Source organism: Pseudopodoces humilis, chromosome 4, assembly GCF_049639895.1.
Source record: "Pseudopodoces humilis isolate 2021_Gansu_Grassland_sample_001 chromosome 4, ASM4963989v1, whole genome shotgun sequence".
Lineage (NCBI taxonomy): Eukaryota > Metazoa > Chordata > Aves > Passeriformes > Paridae > Pseudopodoces > Pseudopodoces humilis.
Window position 1 is genome coordinate 73,168,047 of NC_142203.1, and position 15,838 is coordinate 73,183,884.

A 15,838-nucleotide genomic window follows, 5' to 3' on the forward strand; every position below is an offset into this window, starting at 1 on the left:
AAAAAGTCTTGTTTTACCCTTAAACCTCTGAAGCCTCCCCTTCCATTTTGAGCAGGTTGAGAGCAGACAGACAAATGTGTTTTCTGTGTGAGTTTGGGCTGAGCAGCAGCACAGCAGTGACAAAGCCAAAACTTGGTCCTGCAGCACTAAAACAGGACTTCCTAAATCACAGGTTTTGCTCTTCTTTCCAATCATTTTTTAACCTTTGAAGGCAGATATTAATTTTCACCAAAAGCAGCTACTTTTGCTCTTTTGTAAAGAGCACCTGTGCTCCAGTCATCCAGTTCATGTTACACATTTACCTTTGTCTCACACAAATGCAGAAGCCACAGGAAAATTCCAGAGGTGGTTTTGAAAAAATATTTGTCATGGTGGCATCTGAGCTGGCAAAGAGTTCTAGAGGGCTCCCTGTAGGCTCATGTGAATGACATTTGTGGTAAAAACTGAGATGCAAAAATGCACAAGCAATCAAGCGAAAAAACTTTCCTTTTTATTCAGGAAATTTAAGACATAAAATTCCTTCCTCAACTGTAAACAGCGCTTATGATAATCTTCACCTTTTTTTTTCCTGCTTAAAACACAGAAATAAACAAAACATAGAAATTGAATAGATTAAATTTTTTATGAAGGTGGGTATTTGGAAAATCACAAGATCAAAGTGCAAAGAATAAATAGAAGAATAGACTAGACTAGACTCGAATCAGCTTTTCTATAGTTTTGGAAAACAGCAGGTTCTAGCTCCTCATGATGCAAGTCCAGAGGCTTTAGGGAATGCAGACACACTGGGATTCTACCATTTCATAGGACAAGGGTAGTTACAAAACCTCATAGCTCTTTGAAGGTCCAGGGTTATGTATGACTACACCTTCACTTAAAACATCTATTTCATTCCATTTCTTATTCCACTCTAAATGCTGCAATGATTTGAACTGTTAAATCTGCTTGTGTTTTCAGAAGAAAAACTTACCATTTGTTACCCTTTGTCTTTTGCAAGTGCCTAATGAGTGATGCTCAGCTACCTACCAAGGTTAAAACATAACAATGAAGATTAATGTTTAAAACTTTATTAGAATAACGACTCTTTTTCATTTGAAGTCCCCTAAAATCAACAGGTCTGGTGCCATTACTGAGCCTCTGATCAGTTTCAAGGCTGTCTTTTAGTAATAGCAGACATGAAAGAATATTTTAGTTGAGCTCATAAGAGCTTGTGGACCAGGCTGAGGCAGAAAGAAAACTGGAGTTTGAAAAGCAAGTGGAGTAGTCCAGGGAAAGCAAAGAGCATTGGTAAAACAGAGGGTAGAAACACAGAATCCCAGTATGGTTTGGTTTGGGGTGGACCTTCAAGACCATCTCATTCCAAACCCCCTGCCATGGGCAAGGACACCTTCCAGGTTGTTCCAAGCTCCATCCAGCCTGGTCTTGGGCATTTCCAGGGATCCAGGGGCAGCCACAGCTGCCTGAGCACCCTGTGCCAGGGCCTCACACCCTCACAGGGAAAAAATTATTCCATATATCTAAACCCAATTTCCCCTGTTTCAGCTGGAAGGAGCCTCCAGCAGCAGACAGAGCTCTTTATAGTTGACTCTTAGCCATAGCAACATCAAGGAAAACTCCCTTAGCTTTGCAATAAACTAACATAGATTTTTAGATTTGGAGACTTTTTTTTCTTTTTTTTTTTAAATTTTATTTCCCTCTTCATTATTCTTCACACAACAAAATATGTTCAACACTTAAACACAAAAGAAACACAGACCATGGGAAAGCAAAAGCTTCAGGGGAAAGAAAACACATATGAAATCTTTCCCACACAGAGTCAAGCAATACAAAAGGAAAGAAAAACATCAAGGAGAAAAACAAGAACAAGTATCAGATGAGGGAAGATTTCAGGAAGAAAGTCATTCTGGCTGCTGCTGTGCTGGGACTGTTTCCTTGTCACATGGTGCTTAATCATAATAAATTAAGTTTTATTTTGCATCTTGCAGCATGCTAACTTGGCCCAGCAGGTAATGGGAGGAGTCCTGGGTCACCAAATGGTGTTTAATGGAGAATAACAACAATTTCCCCCCTGCAGGCTGGCATAAATAATGAATTCAAAACATGCCTCTTTTGAGCAGATCATTCCAGCTGCTTCTTGTTCTTAAAGCTCGTTGGGAGGTTTAACACCAGAAAGTCAGCCCTCCTGAAGCCACAATTATCATCCTCTAGCAGCAGTCCTGGGAAATGGTGAGTTTGATTAAAACAGCTCTGTGTTGTCAGCGATGGAGAGCTACAAGTGTTCTTGCAAAGTTCAGTGAAGGTCCAGCCACATCCCACTTGAAGGTCTGCTTTGGGATGGACTCAGTTTGTCCAGCGTGGGTCTGAAATACCACCACAACTGAGAGGTGCCCCACCTTCCTACCTTCTTTCTGCCAGCCTTCTTTCTACCAGCGGGGACTTCAGAGGTTGAGATCCTGGGCAGGGACACACCAGGCGTGTAAAACCACAGAGGAGATTTAGGTCAGACAGCAGAAAGGGAAAAATAAAATCCAATTTTTCTAAGGCTATGTGAAGGTAAATGGGGTGAGGAGAAATAGAGCAACCTCCAGGGCTGCAGTGGGGTATAAGGACAGGTTGGACAAGCAGCAGCCAGGGTTTAGGAATAGTTTGTCTGCCTGTGAGTGGAAGGATTGACCAGTCAGTCAGACCTTTGAGGTCCCTTGCAGCCCTGTGTTCAGTGATTGATGGAAATTGTGATATGCTTGAAAGCAGTTTGCTCCCCGGTTCAAGACAGCTGCATTCAGAGCCTCCTCCCGTTCTCTGGAATTGTTTTGCCATTGTCTGTGCTAGGAGCAGGGTCAGATCCTTAATTAAAGCTGTGATTGGCTGCAAATATATTTTCCTGTGACTAATGAAGGGTTTGCCACTTGTTAGTAGCAATTTCCCTGCGGGTATCTTCACATTAGAAAAAAGAATGAGACCAAATGACTGCACAGAAGGCACTGGTGGGTCATTAAGTAATAGAAATAAATATATATGAGTATTTACAGTTGTCCAGGATTTTGCCTGATTTCTGGAGATGAGGAAGGGGTGGTTGGGTATGTGTGTGGCAAGGGTTCCTTTTTTTTTTACCCCTGTGAACTGCAGTAAATGATCCCTGTCAAAATCAAGCCTTAAGAAAATAGAGAACTTAAATAAACATTTCAATCCCTCTTTGTCAGCAGAGTGACAGACAGCCTTAAATGCAGCCTGTGCCATAGATCTGGGATTAGTGGTGTTGAAGCCCAGTCCAAGGCCTGAAGCAAAAGGCTGCTGCAAGGTGCAAACAAAAAACAAACAGATGTTTGTTTCCTACCCTAGAAGGAGACTCCTCTGATATTTTCTCCTAAACTAGATGATTAGCTGTGCAAGGAAGGCCATCTACCAAAAACCTTCTTGTCAGGGTGAAGTGCCTCTCTGTGTTAAAATACTTGGCCAAACTCAATCCTGGCAGACTTTGTTCTTATTGCAGAAGTTACTTCTGGGGAAAATATGTCTAATTTCTGCTCTGTATTGCTCCATGTACTGCATTTATCTCATATTAGTGGCTTGACCCTCCTTGCTGTGGTGTCTTGGTACCCATGAGCTTGATTTTCATTCATGCAGCCTCCTGAAAGGAAGAAAACTGATGCAACCTCAAAGAGAGAGATGAATTCCCACTCTGTAATGGAGCTGGCAGACACAGTGTTCCTTGGTAACTCCAGCATAAATCTTAATTGCTGTGGGTGGGTGAAACACAATCTTCTTATCCAGTAAGGGTTTGACACTTCATTCTGAACAGTCTGAGTAAAGACTGAGGGGTCCTGGAAGAGGGATCCACAGAGGTTTGTTTTCTGCTGAGGGTAGGTGTGGCTGGGCTGAGTTTGGGGGTGGTGATTAGTCTGGGGAGCAAAAAGCTGAACCCCAGTGTCTGATATTGTCTCTCAGTAGGGTGTGCCTGCAGGGATTCTCTGTCTACTCTGTGGAAAAATTATGCTCAGACTTTTACCTTTGTGGGCCATGAATGGCGTTTCTCTAGGCAGATGCCTGTCTTCTTGAATCGTTTTTTGAACCTATGTTTTTTGCCTTTTTAATGAAACTTTCCTGAGTTTGGACCTATAAATATGAATGAGCTCCCTCAGGAAACATGTTCACTGCTCTCTTTAGGAAACAAGAGTGATAACCAGCATTGGTGGGGAGTGACTTTTAACTGGCAAAAAAAAGGTGACAGGCAAGAAATAATATTCTCCTTCCAGATGCCAAATAGGGTTAAACTTCATTAGTGCCCAGACAGAAAACACAAATTTCTTCTATATAACTATGTATTTATCATTGCCATGAGTTACTGTATTTTCTTTTATGCTTTCTTTGCTCTAAGTGTCCTATGTATATTAACAGCAAAAATTAAGATAAGGCTGTTTTGGAGAGAGGATAAAAAATAGAAAAAGCATGTGAATTCAATTTATGGTCTGTATGAAGATAAATGAGACTTTGTTTGTACCATGTTTAATCCAGTTCCAACAATACCAACGTGTCTGTAGTAATTCACGGGGTATAATGTGAGGTTTTATAGAGGTACTTGGCACTACAAACTATATATTATTTGGGGGAGGAAAAATATTTCTGTTTTACAATTGTTTAGCATAAAAATTACACCCAGTTTTCCAGGCCACACTGAATGATATATCTTGCATTCTTTGATGTTATTTATTTTAATGGGATCTGCTTAAACTAGGCTTTGCTCATCCTGTTTAGTAAATGTGTTCCCATGAGGTTCCCATAACAGTGTCTGGCTCTTTTATGGAAGGGAATCTAGGCCCATACATACATACATACATACATACATACATATATATATATATATACACACATACATATATATATATATATATAATACACACCAAGCCCCAAGTGGGAAAGAATAAAGCCAGGGATTGGTAAAATTGAGGAAGAGAGGATGATGGAGGCTGCAGAAGAGGGAGGTGAGTGTCTGTGAAGCTCCTTGGGAAGGACCTCAAAGGTTAGAATCTCATCCGCTTTCTTTCCCCAGGTTCGGGGAGATGCCTGCAGTTGTGTCCTGTGGAGGATGTGGACTTGTCAGTGAGACCTTCCTGACTTAAAAAAAACAATCTGATTGCCTTACATGCACCCAACATCTGCATAATAACCCAGAAACCATGAGTTTATTTCCATAAAAAATTAATTTCCATAGTTCATCATCCCCCAAGAATCCTTCTGGTGGCTCTGCTCTTCCCCTGGGATGTGCAGGGGCTCAGCCCAAGCAAGCTGAAGACCCCTGGGACCTGTTGGGGGTTGACCCTTGTGCATGGTGGATGCACTGGCTGCCCCATCTTCATTGGGGAAGCCACTTGGCAGCTGGCCTCTGGACCCCTCTCCTCTCTGCAATTTTTTTTCATTAGGTTTTCAGATTCATAGAAACACATTAATTAGTTCAACCCTTCTGATGGCAGGAGGTCATGTACATGGACACCTGATATTCTAAAGTTACGTTAGAAATTTCAAAAGGTTACTTCAGAAATTTCCTTTTCAGCATAAAGGGCAAATATATTGAAAAGCTTTTAGAAATGTCACTAATCTTAAGTACATAAAAGTTCTCATTTGAAATTCTATCAAATTAGGAAGGCTGTTGCATGCATGAAGATAATATTATTTAGGAAATATGTTTTGGAAACAGGGAAAGCCATCCATTAAATGGGGCTACTCGGTCTTATTTTTATAGGGAATGAGGCCTTCTTGCAGAAGAAGATCATCCGTGCTCTGGAAGGAAGGGGAACATGACAAGAGAATTTTCATGGAGGCATACAATTAAAAAAAACCCCAAGCTGTGTAGTCCGGAATTTTCTTGATTTAGGATTGTTGGAATTTAAAACTGCTGCTAAAAATCCACAGAAAAGCCAAAGTGCAAGTGAGCACAGAGCAGATGAAGACATAGTTGTAATTCTAATGTGCTAGTGCAGGAAAGGTTTCTGCCCCAGCCTGGTGATTCAGCTGGAGACAACCAGGGAGACTAAAGGGGAAGATTATTAGGCATCAATGTGGAGGGACCATGAAAAATGCCAGCATGATCTGTCAGTACAAGTAGAGATAGAGAAATATTAACGACATTGTACAAGGCACTGAGACATCTCAATGGGACTTATGTGGAGATTGGCCATCTGTAATGAAGAAAGATGAAATAAATCTGTAACAAATGATGGGAGAGAAAAACAGAATGTACCTGGGAACTGCAAGGGGATGAACAATCAGAGTTTCTGCTGAGAGCACAGGGATCTATGTCAGGAAAAATTTGGTCTTGGCTAGTTTGGACTATCACAGAATTATTGTGGACCACAGATATAAAAGTGTAGTCAAAAGGTGAATGGTATTTTAGGATGTGTGACACAAAGTGTTTTTGTCAGAGGTAGAGAAAGGGCAATATTGTTACATGGAGTAAAGGTTAGATTATGTGCTTAAAATAGAAATGGGGTAAGAAATCCAACATGAGAACAACAAAAAAACCCACTTATACTCTTACACTCTTTAACCCCACTATATATAATAGTTATTATTAGTTGTTATTAATAGTAGCCTGTGTGGCTGAACATCAAGTAAGAAAGAGATGTAATCAGACTGGAGGAATCTTTTTTTTGCCCAAGGGTAAGAGGATATGAATGAGAGATGAATAAATATATGTATAACATCTCAGTCGGCTCTCTAGCTAGTGGAACAAAAGGATTACAGAAAGTTGCTCTGTGGGGTGGAAGAAAAGGAGAAAAATCTTGGACATAAAATGGAGTTTAGAAAGTTTATGTCTTGACATTAAAGCAGAAGAAGCTTGCACTGCTACAGAGCTGATGATGAGAAGTCAGGGAGTGATGCTGGAGAGCTATGGACCTCTCCCCTGGGGGATGACTCTTATTCCAAATAATCCCGTCAGTAGTGATACAATTCTTTCCATATACTAAATGTTATGCTGTGATTTTCAATCAGTTGAGAGCTTCCTTTAACTTAAGGTGGCCATATTTTCAATCCATATCAAAAATAAGTGATGTCAGTAATATGAGAATTGGATCTATTACTAGATTTTAAATTTGTATTAAGATATGCAATAATTTGTGTTAGTTTGTTTGTTTGTCTCTCTTCTTTTGTTCTGGAATGAGTTTCTGGAAGAAATATATTAATTAAGTTCAATATTTTAAAATTTAACTTCAGTGTAAGGGCATTCCAAGGAGAGTGATAAGAGAATGAAAAAGAGAAAGAAAAAGGGAAAAAAATATTTTTTTCCATCATCTCAAAGTATTTTAGATCACTATCTTTAGAAAATGTTCCTGAAAGTCTAGGAAAATAAGTCATATACCATAAACAATAATGAGTATTATCACCTTATTACCTAATTAACACTAATATTTTTGTAAAGGTCTGGAAAATGGGATTTTAATATGCAGCAATAACAGAACCACAGGATTGATAACATTCTCTCTGAAGCATCACTTTATTGCATTAGTAGGCCAGTTTTAGGAAGGATAATTCAAAATCATATCTCCTCTGACTTGATTTAAAAGAAGATCTCTGTTGCATTTCCTATTCTAAAAAATAGGAAACAATAAGTAATTAGGAATAATATGCAGTATTATCTGAAATATAGAAGGTAGTTTTAGTGGAGGAGACAAACAAATACTCTTAATCTGTCACTTTAAGAATGCACAGTGAATACCATGACTTCTTGTGATTATTATTATTATTATCTGAAAAATTCTCCTTCTTGTCTCTGCTTTGTTGCAGGCTTTCTCAAAGAAAAGCTACTTATCTCTCAGTGCCACTATTTCCCCTGTGTTTAAAGGAAATAATATCATTCCTTGCCTTGCCAGGGTTGCTAAAAGGGCAAGTGTTTTAAAGATTGAAGCTCTTTAGCTGTGGTGTAGGAGTAGGGACATATTAATAAATAAGATCTGGTGCAGCAGACTCAGGTTCGTGGCTGTGTAAAATCAAAGCTTTCATCTGTCTAGAAAACACATGTCTGGAGGGAATGAAGTGCAGTAAGATGATGTGATGGTAGAATTAGGGTGATAGATATCCATAACCAAGCATACTATCTCCATCTCTGGAAAAGAAAAAAATAGTATTTTGAACCCAGTCACCCATCTAAATATTATGATGATATCATTATAAAGTCTTCACCCACTGACAAATGCAAGGCACTGTAGAAGCATAAAGCACTTCAAGTAAATAGTAACACAATTTTGTCAGAGGCTGAAAAGTTAATTCAGTCCTGGCCCCATTAATATTTTTTTAATTTTTTTTATTATTTTATTGAATTGGTTTATAAGGTAATAAATAATGCTCTTCAGTTTACCCAGCCTACATCGGTTGACAATGGAAACTTTGACTGATGACAGAGCTTTGTAGTTTGGATTAATATAATATTATATTCATGTAAAGTAAAAATTCTTCCTGTAAAATAGCCACCTTCAAAGCATGCAGTGGTTTCTGCTGGTTTTTGAGCCCTGGACTTTGCTTTTAGAGAATTGTCAGTGTGAAACCACAAATATAACTTGGAAACCAACAGAAAATTAATTGACTGGTTTAATTTTTGTAATTATTTCATTTTTTCCTAAATTAACAAGATATGAATTGCATATACATGATTATATGCACAGAGAAATATTCTCCTGAATAATGTGTGTTTAGAATCCTATATGTGCTAAAAATACACCCACTCAAAAATCCAAACCAATCATTAAACAAATTAAAACCCAACCAAACAAAAGATACCCCCAAACAAACAATAAACACAGGGAAACCTTGACAAAAATCTGGTTTCTCTGATGGAGCTTTGTATGACCTTTTTTGTACAAGCTGTATCTCTTTAAGCTTTATACTTCTGAAAACAAAGCAATCACTGTCCCTGTGCCTTTCCATAGGTCCAACACATCTAGAATGCTTCATGCATTGCTTAGGGGAACTTTTGGGCTGAAGATCTGAAAGGCCTGGCTAGGTTCACATTTTGCTCTCCTTCCACATAATTCATTTTTAAACTCGCTCTGATTTTCAATGCACTGGTAGCCTCTAAGTAGTTTATCCATTTCTTTCCAGGTAGTAATTATCTCACTCAAAAATCAGAGAGATTCTTTGGTCCATCTCTAAAACAAGAGCCCACACTGATGAAGTATCACATCACCTCCCTAATTTTGGGTGCCTTGTGTTGGCATATTCCCAGAAATAGGGACTGCTTAGGAATGATTGGCTCATAATGTACTGGGAACATTTAAGAAGCTGTCAGATGTTTTTCCCCCCCCTTTCTGATTGTCTATGGCATCTAAGATACTAATGCTGGCAGATTATCCAGAAGCCCTGTGATTGTGGTTTGTTTCTCTTCTCTCCATCTACTTGGAATTGTCTTATTTAATATGTTTTAGCTCTGACAACAATCCTGCAGTCAGGTGGATAATATCTCAGAACTGCAATTGCCACTGTCATCTCAAGGAAAAAAAAAAAGCACCCTGACATTCAGTTTGAATTAAAAAGCAATAAATGTTTAAAAAGATTAGAATTAATAAATAATCTTTTATTTCTTTCCATGTAGTAATTATTCCCCCGGGTCTAATCCACTAGTTTCCCCCTCCCAGGACTCCTAAGGAAAGTAGGCAAATGTCTACTTTGGTGTCTCCATGGTCAGGACAAAGGATTTTATCTGGAATGATGAGGAGAACCAAGAGCCTTCAGAGCCTTGCTGGAACCAGAGAAGAGGCTGTTGAGTGAGTGAGCAGCAGCAATGACCACACACACACACACACATGCACATTTTCCCACTGCAGCAACAGCCAAAAGTCAGAGTCTGGCCAGGAAGGTGAGAAGGATTACCTTGCCATAAACCTCTCACTATTAAAACAGCAGGTCACCAAATTGGTGGCAACAAGCAGAGCTCTTTACAGCCCTGTGACCTGAGCATCTCAGCTTGTGCTTAAAATTGTCTCAGCTCCTCCATTTTTAGTAATCAGATCTCAGTTTTAATTTTGACCTTTCTATTTATTTATTTATTTATTTTAATCTTCTCACCCACAGAGGCCAGTAATTGGTGAAAGAAGATTAATTATCAAAAAAAAAAAAAAAAAAAAAATGTCAAGGGGAAAAAAAATGAAAAAATGAAGTTCAGGAAAGAGCGCTGAATTACCAAAGACAAAGAAGAAAACTCCAAATCCCATAATTATGATGCCTATTTTTGATGCCTTCTGTGTTTTTTTGTTAGGAAAGACCTAAAAAAATATGTTTATTTTGGTTTAATAGATGATGTGTCTTAAGGAACAGGGTGTAATAATCACAATTCTAGGTAATATATGTCAATATATACACAAGAGAAAAGTAACAGTAGCCCAGAATGGGCAGACCTATGTGGAAAGGGCACTCAGGGTGTTGGCATTTCCTACATGACTTTCTGTGGATACTTGCTTTTGTTTTGTTTTCTTAAGCAGAAGGAATAATTTACCTGTTGAAGACCTGGCTTTTGGCCTTTTTTCCCCTGCAGCAGAAAAACGCCTTTTCCAGCTGCTTTGGTAGCACAGTGAGGCACAGGCGTTTCCTTTTCTGCTTTGAGCTGGAAGGGAAGGAAAAGGACAACTAAAATATATTGCCAAAACTAAATAAACAGCAGGGGGATGACTTAGTGGAGCAGGGCTGGAGTTTGCCATATTTTGTTTTAGCTATCTCAAATATTATTTAGTTTAAACAGGCCATGGTTGTTCATTCAGCAAGCAATGAGTGAAAAACTGAAATGTTCTGTGAAGTTTTCTGTCTCCAAAAGACATGGGCAGTTTGGTTTTGGGGTGCCCTTGAGAAACTGAGAGATAAAAACTCTTAGTGATTCTGCCCTGATAAATCTCAAAGGAACTTTAGAGATTTTTAAAACCTTCATTTACATTTCTCTTTCTCCTCATTTTATTGAGAGGGAAACACAACAACCTCTATTTTGTCTTGTGTTGTGCATCGATGGTGCCAACAGCTGTGGATTGCCGTGTTTGTGCCTGGCCCTGCACAAGAACTGCACTTGTTGCTGTCACACTGACAGTCCTACTGCTGCTGTTGAAAGATCATGGTCTTTTCAGGGGATTTCTCTAGCTTCTTGCTAACTCTGCTTCTATGCATTATCCAGGGGAAAAAAAATATCACTGGGATCATCATTTGTGAGGTTTTTCCCCTGCATATCCAAGTTCTCCACAAGCCAGTCCTTCAGAAAATAAAAGCCTCTGTGCCTTTTCTCTGCTTTTCTCTTGGTATTGTCTTTATTAGATTGGTACTGACCTCTGGCACTAGGAAGAGTATGAAACAATCTTTTTTTTTTTACTTTTGGTGTATGATGCAATCTAGGTCACTGCAGCCTGCAGGATTGAAACATTGGGATCTCATTAACTCTATTTTATTTCCTTTCCTTCCTTAGTCACAGAAAATAGATTAATAGGCTAGCAGTTTGCAGTAAGTGGACAATAATTAATGCTAAATTACACCAGAATTCCACTGGAGTCACATATTAACAGGCACACTGAGTCCAAAAGATCTTGCCATGATTAATGTTCTTGTAAGGAATATAAAAAAATTAATAACTACTTGTCACTTTTAATAAAGTATTACCAGTTAATTTTATCCCATTTTCTCTCCTGGTTTTGCTGTAAAAGTGAGATGCTGGAAGTCTAAAACCTGGTGTTTGACAGAAATGTCAAAGAGCTTCCAACTTCTGACCTGCTCAGGACTATTCAGTGCAGCTTGTCCAGTTGATGTCCTTTTTTGCATCACCAAAAGATCACCAAGACACAGCAAATGTCTCTTGGTTTGGGATGCAGAACCCGGGCAAGAGGAAGAGTTATTTTAATTCCTGTGCCACAATTCACTCCTCACTATTGGAAATTCAAATCCTCAAACTATTCATTAACCTGGCAAACACTGTAATGAGTGCAGAAAATGGCAGCACATGAATCCATTCTCTTGACAAAGAACATAATGAGAATGGGAAGTGACACAAACTAAACAGATCACTTTACAGTCTGGAGACTGTATATACTTCTTGTGTAACCACAGCTCTCCCTTCTTGCTTCCCTGAGCCTTTCCAGAACTCCTCCTTAGAAACAAGCAATAAGGCACAAGGAAATGGTTTCAAGTTGCACCAGGACAGATTCGATTGGGTATTAGGAAAAAAAATCTTTACTGAAAGGGTTGTCAAGCCTTTGTCAAGCCAGGCTGCCCAGGGCAGAGGTGGAGGCTCCATTTAAAAGATTTAAAAGACATGTACGTTTTTCAGGAAAGGTGGTCCTTTCTGTAGTACACCTCATCCTGGGCTTCTTACCAAGACTTAATTTGGCAAAGACTAGTAATTAGTACTGTTATTTAATTGCACAGCTGAAGTCTTAGCCTTTGCAAAATGCTTTGAGAACTTTACATAAAAAGAAAAAAAAAAAAAAGAATGCTAATTTTACTATTAATAAAATCTACTGCATTTCCTTTTTTCACTAAAAATTATCCCAGTACCCAGTAAAGGAATAATTTAATTCAAAACCTAGCTTGCTTTTCTCGGCATCAACAGCACAAATCGTTCAATATATTATAAAGTCCTTCTTGCTGCTGTAAAGTAAAATTTAAGCATTTATTTGAGCCTTTCTTTCTTCTTCCTTTTTATTTCTGAGTAAAATGCTCTCAGGGAATAACACAGCTTGCTTAACTGCATAATGCTTTATGCAGTAGGTACTTTAATTTTCTGACACTGAAGCCTGAAAAAGTGAAATGTGTGAAAGAAAGACTTTTTCTAAGTATTCAATATCAGAAGAAATTATCAAAGCCTAGGGAAGCCAGGAAATAAATAGACCAAGCACAAGCAAGGGAACATTAAAGATGAATCCCTAATTTTGTCCCAGTGGTGTGCAAAACAGGTTTCCACAGCCTTGCATTCAGCTTTAAGTCCTGTATGACCTTCGGCTCTAAAGATGAGAGCCATATATTTAACAACAGTATTTTTTTATTTACTATACAAGTTGAGATGTAAAACACTTAATCTACACCGTAAAATGGAAAGTGGCTGAGTTTGCAGTGACCTTGAATGTTTCTACACTAAAAGTTGATCATTTTAAACAGGTACAGCCCTTTGGCTGTGCTAAATTGGACTTAAGTTCATGGCATGTGTTATTTTTCAAAATCTGATTTTTTTTTGGTTTTTATTTTTGTGGAGAATCGGAGAATACAAATCTAGATGTTTTGCATGTATTTATTTATGAACATAGATATTCTCTGGTTAAAGAGCAGTGAGGAGGAAATAGTGGAGGATGTTCAAGGGAGTTGTTTGCTCAGTCCCCACTGACTTTCTGCTGAAATTGGATACTGAGCTCACTTTTCTCAGTATCAATGCATAGAAAACTGCAGCCAGAAGCGTCAACACCTTCACCCACTAAACATGTTGAGGAAAATGTTGATTAAAATCAATGATAAAACTCCTTTCACTCCTTTCCCTCTTGAATATAGAGGGGAAGCAAGGAATCAGCAATTTCCTTGGGTGAAACAGTGAATTTCTGCACAGTTTGTCCCTTCAGGTGAAGCAGTGGCAGATTTTTGTATCTCCTGTTTCACAGCATACTGGCCCTTATATATTTATATCTTATAAATCTCTGGTTCTGGTTTTGGTAGGGTGTTGGTTTGGCTTTCTTTGTTTGTTTGTTTTGTTTTTTTGTTTTTCGTGTTTTGTTTGTTTGTTTGTTTTTTTAGTTTTTGGGTTTTTTTGGGTTTTTTCTTAAATATTCCTCTACAGTGTGGAAAATGTCCTAGTTCAGGCTATCACCTCATCCAACAAGCACAAGGCTGTTCCAGCCACCAGAAGCAGAAACATAACACAATGTCTGTGTTATTTCAGGGTTGAGTTTATTTTTTCAGAGTAGCTGTGTACGGGGCTGTGCATTGGATTTGTGATGGAAAAAGTGTTGCTGATACAGAGATGTTTTTTGTAATTCCTTAGCAGGGAATTGCACAGAGCCAAGGCCTTTTTTCATCCTCACCCCATCCCACTGGCAGCAGAGCTGGGATTGCACAAGGGGCTGGGAGGAGATACAGCTCAGACAGGTGACCCCAGCTGGCCAGAGGGATATTCCAGACTGTGTGACACCATAATTTGTACATAAGGCTGGGAAAAGGGAAGGAAGCAGCAGGGGGAACATTTGGAACACTGATATTTGTGTTCCCAAGTCACCATTGTGCATGGTGGGCCCTGCTTTCCTGGAGATACCCAAGCTCCTGCCTGTGCTGGAAAGGGGTGGATGAATTCCTTGTTCTGCTTTGCTTGCACGTTCTGCTTCAGCCTTCCCTGTTAAACTGTCTTTTATCTTAGCCTGTGAGTTTTCCCATTTTCTCTGTTCTGACTCTGTTCCCCAGCCCATGAAGGGGGAGTGGGCGAGGGGTGTGTGCGGCTGAGCCGCCAGCTGGGGTTAAACCACCCCAGAGGGACATGTGGGATTTGTTGCCAGACCTTCCTGGTGGAAGATTTGCTTCACTGTGCCATTTAGTCCAGGCTGTTTGTTCAAAACATTGCATTGCATTAGCATTTAACATTTAAAAAATGTCTAGGTGCAAGAGAGCAATGGAGTAGCTTTCCCATGCTCCCAAACCAGGGGATAACAGATGTGAAGAAGAGGGACATTAATATATTTAAGGCCATGATTAGAGGCTGCTGAATCCAGTGTGATAAACTGAAATAGATTTATAAGGTTAATACCATTTTCAGAGACTATAGACCATTTTATAGGATGTGCTATATAACTTTTGTTCCTTCACCCAAATATATGATCTTTACCAGAGATTTAAAACAAAATACTGTAGCAATTGGATTCTAAAGGTCAATAAAGGAAGAAGAACAATGGAAGCAAAAATCGGTAGTGGGGAAAAGGAAAAAAAAACAACCAGGAGAGGGTATTTTATTCATTCTGTTTCTGGTGCTGCTGTTTTGCCAATTAAACTGCTATAAAGACAATAAAAAGAATGCACCTCTGGAAAATGAAGGTTTGCCTTCGTGAGGAAAGATATTGTGACTTCTAAAAGCCTTTAAAATTACATTTCCTAATAAATCAACAAATGGCACAAAATCACATAAAACACATCTCATTAACCTTTGGGATATTTTAGGGGTGTTTTTAGGTGAATTAAATCTTTGCTGCAGACAGTTTGTGTACAAAATTTGTAAGCCAGGCTGCGGCAGTGTGCCCTGCCTGGAGCCAAAACTGGCTGTGGGGGCTGTGGGGGCTGTACCCAGCTTACTGTGGACTTTGGTAAATTGTGTTTTGCTGGTATGAAAATATGACTGCAATCCATAGGGCTTCATGGCAGGACATCCCACTAAGTGGGAACATCTTGAAAGGTTGCTCCTTGGAAGGTTGCTCCTCCAAGGCGAGAGATTCCTCGTTGCAACTGAGCTTGAGGAGTGTTTGGACAACGCTCTCAGCGACATGGTGTAATTGTTGGGGTTTTCATGTGCATTGGACTCGATGGTCCTTCTGTATCTCTCCCAGTCCAGAACATTCTCTGATTCTGTGATCCTGTTCCATGAGATCCTCGGTAAGTGATTAATATCATGGTAAACTTTGAAATCATAGCTTGGATTGATTATGAACAGAAAAACATTTAAATATAAATCATTGTCCAAGCCTGGGACTAGGAGTGGATCCACCTGCACCCAGACTCCTGCCTGGGAAGGTGTTTAGAACACCAGGGATCCTTTCTGAGTCTTGTGGCTCAACCAAATTATCCCTCTGATGTTTCTCTCAGCCCTTGTCCTCCACATAGTAAATAACCAAGTTTACCTTGCCACTGAATCCTGTTAGACCAC

General features: G+C 39.2%; 1 long non-coding RNA gene across 2 annotated transcripts; it reads left to right on the plus strand.

Annotated features, from left to right (window-relative positions):
• Positions 1-1,952: 1,952 nt before the first annotated feature.
• Positions 1,953-6,918, plus strand: LOC148184537 (uncharacterized). 2 transcript variants are annotated; one of them, XR_015772409.1, is made up of 3 exons: positions 1,953-2,381; positions 3,622-3,709; positions 5,735-6,918. It is a non-coding gene; the product is annotated as an uncharacterized LOC148184537 (long non-coding RNA). The 2 variants fall into 2 exon arrangements; XR_015772410.1 differs by lacking the exon at positions 1,953-2,381 and adding an exon at positions 2,912-2,981.
• Positions 6,919-15,838: the final 8,920 nt, after the last annotated feature.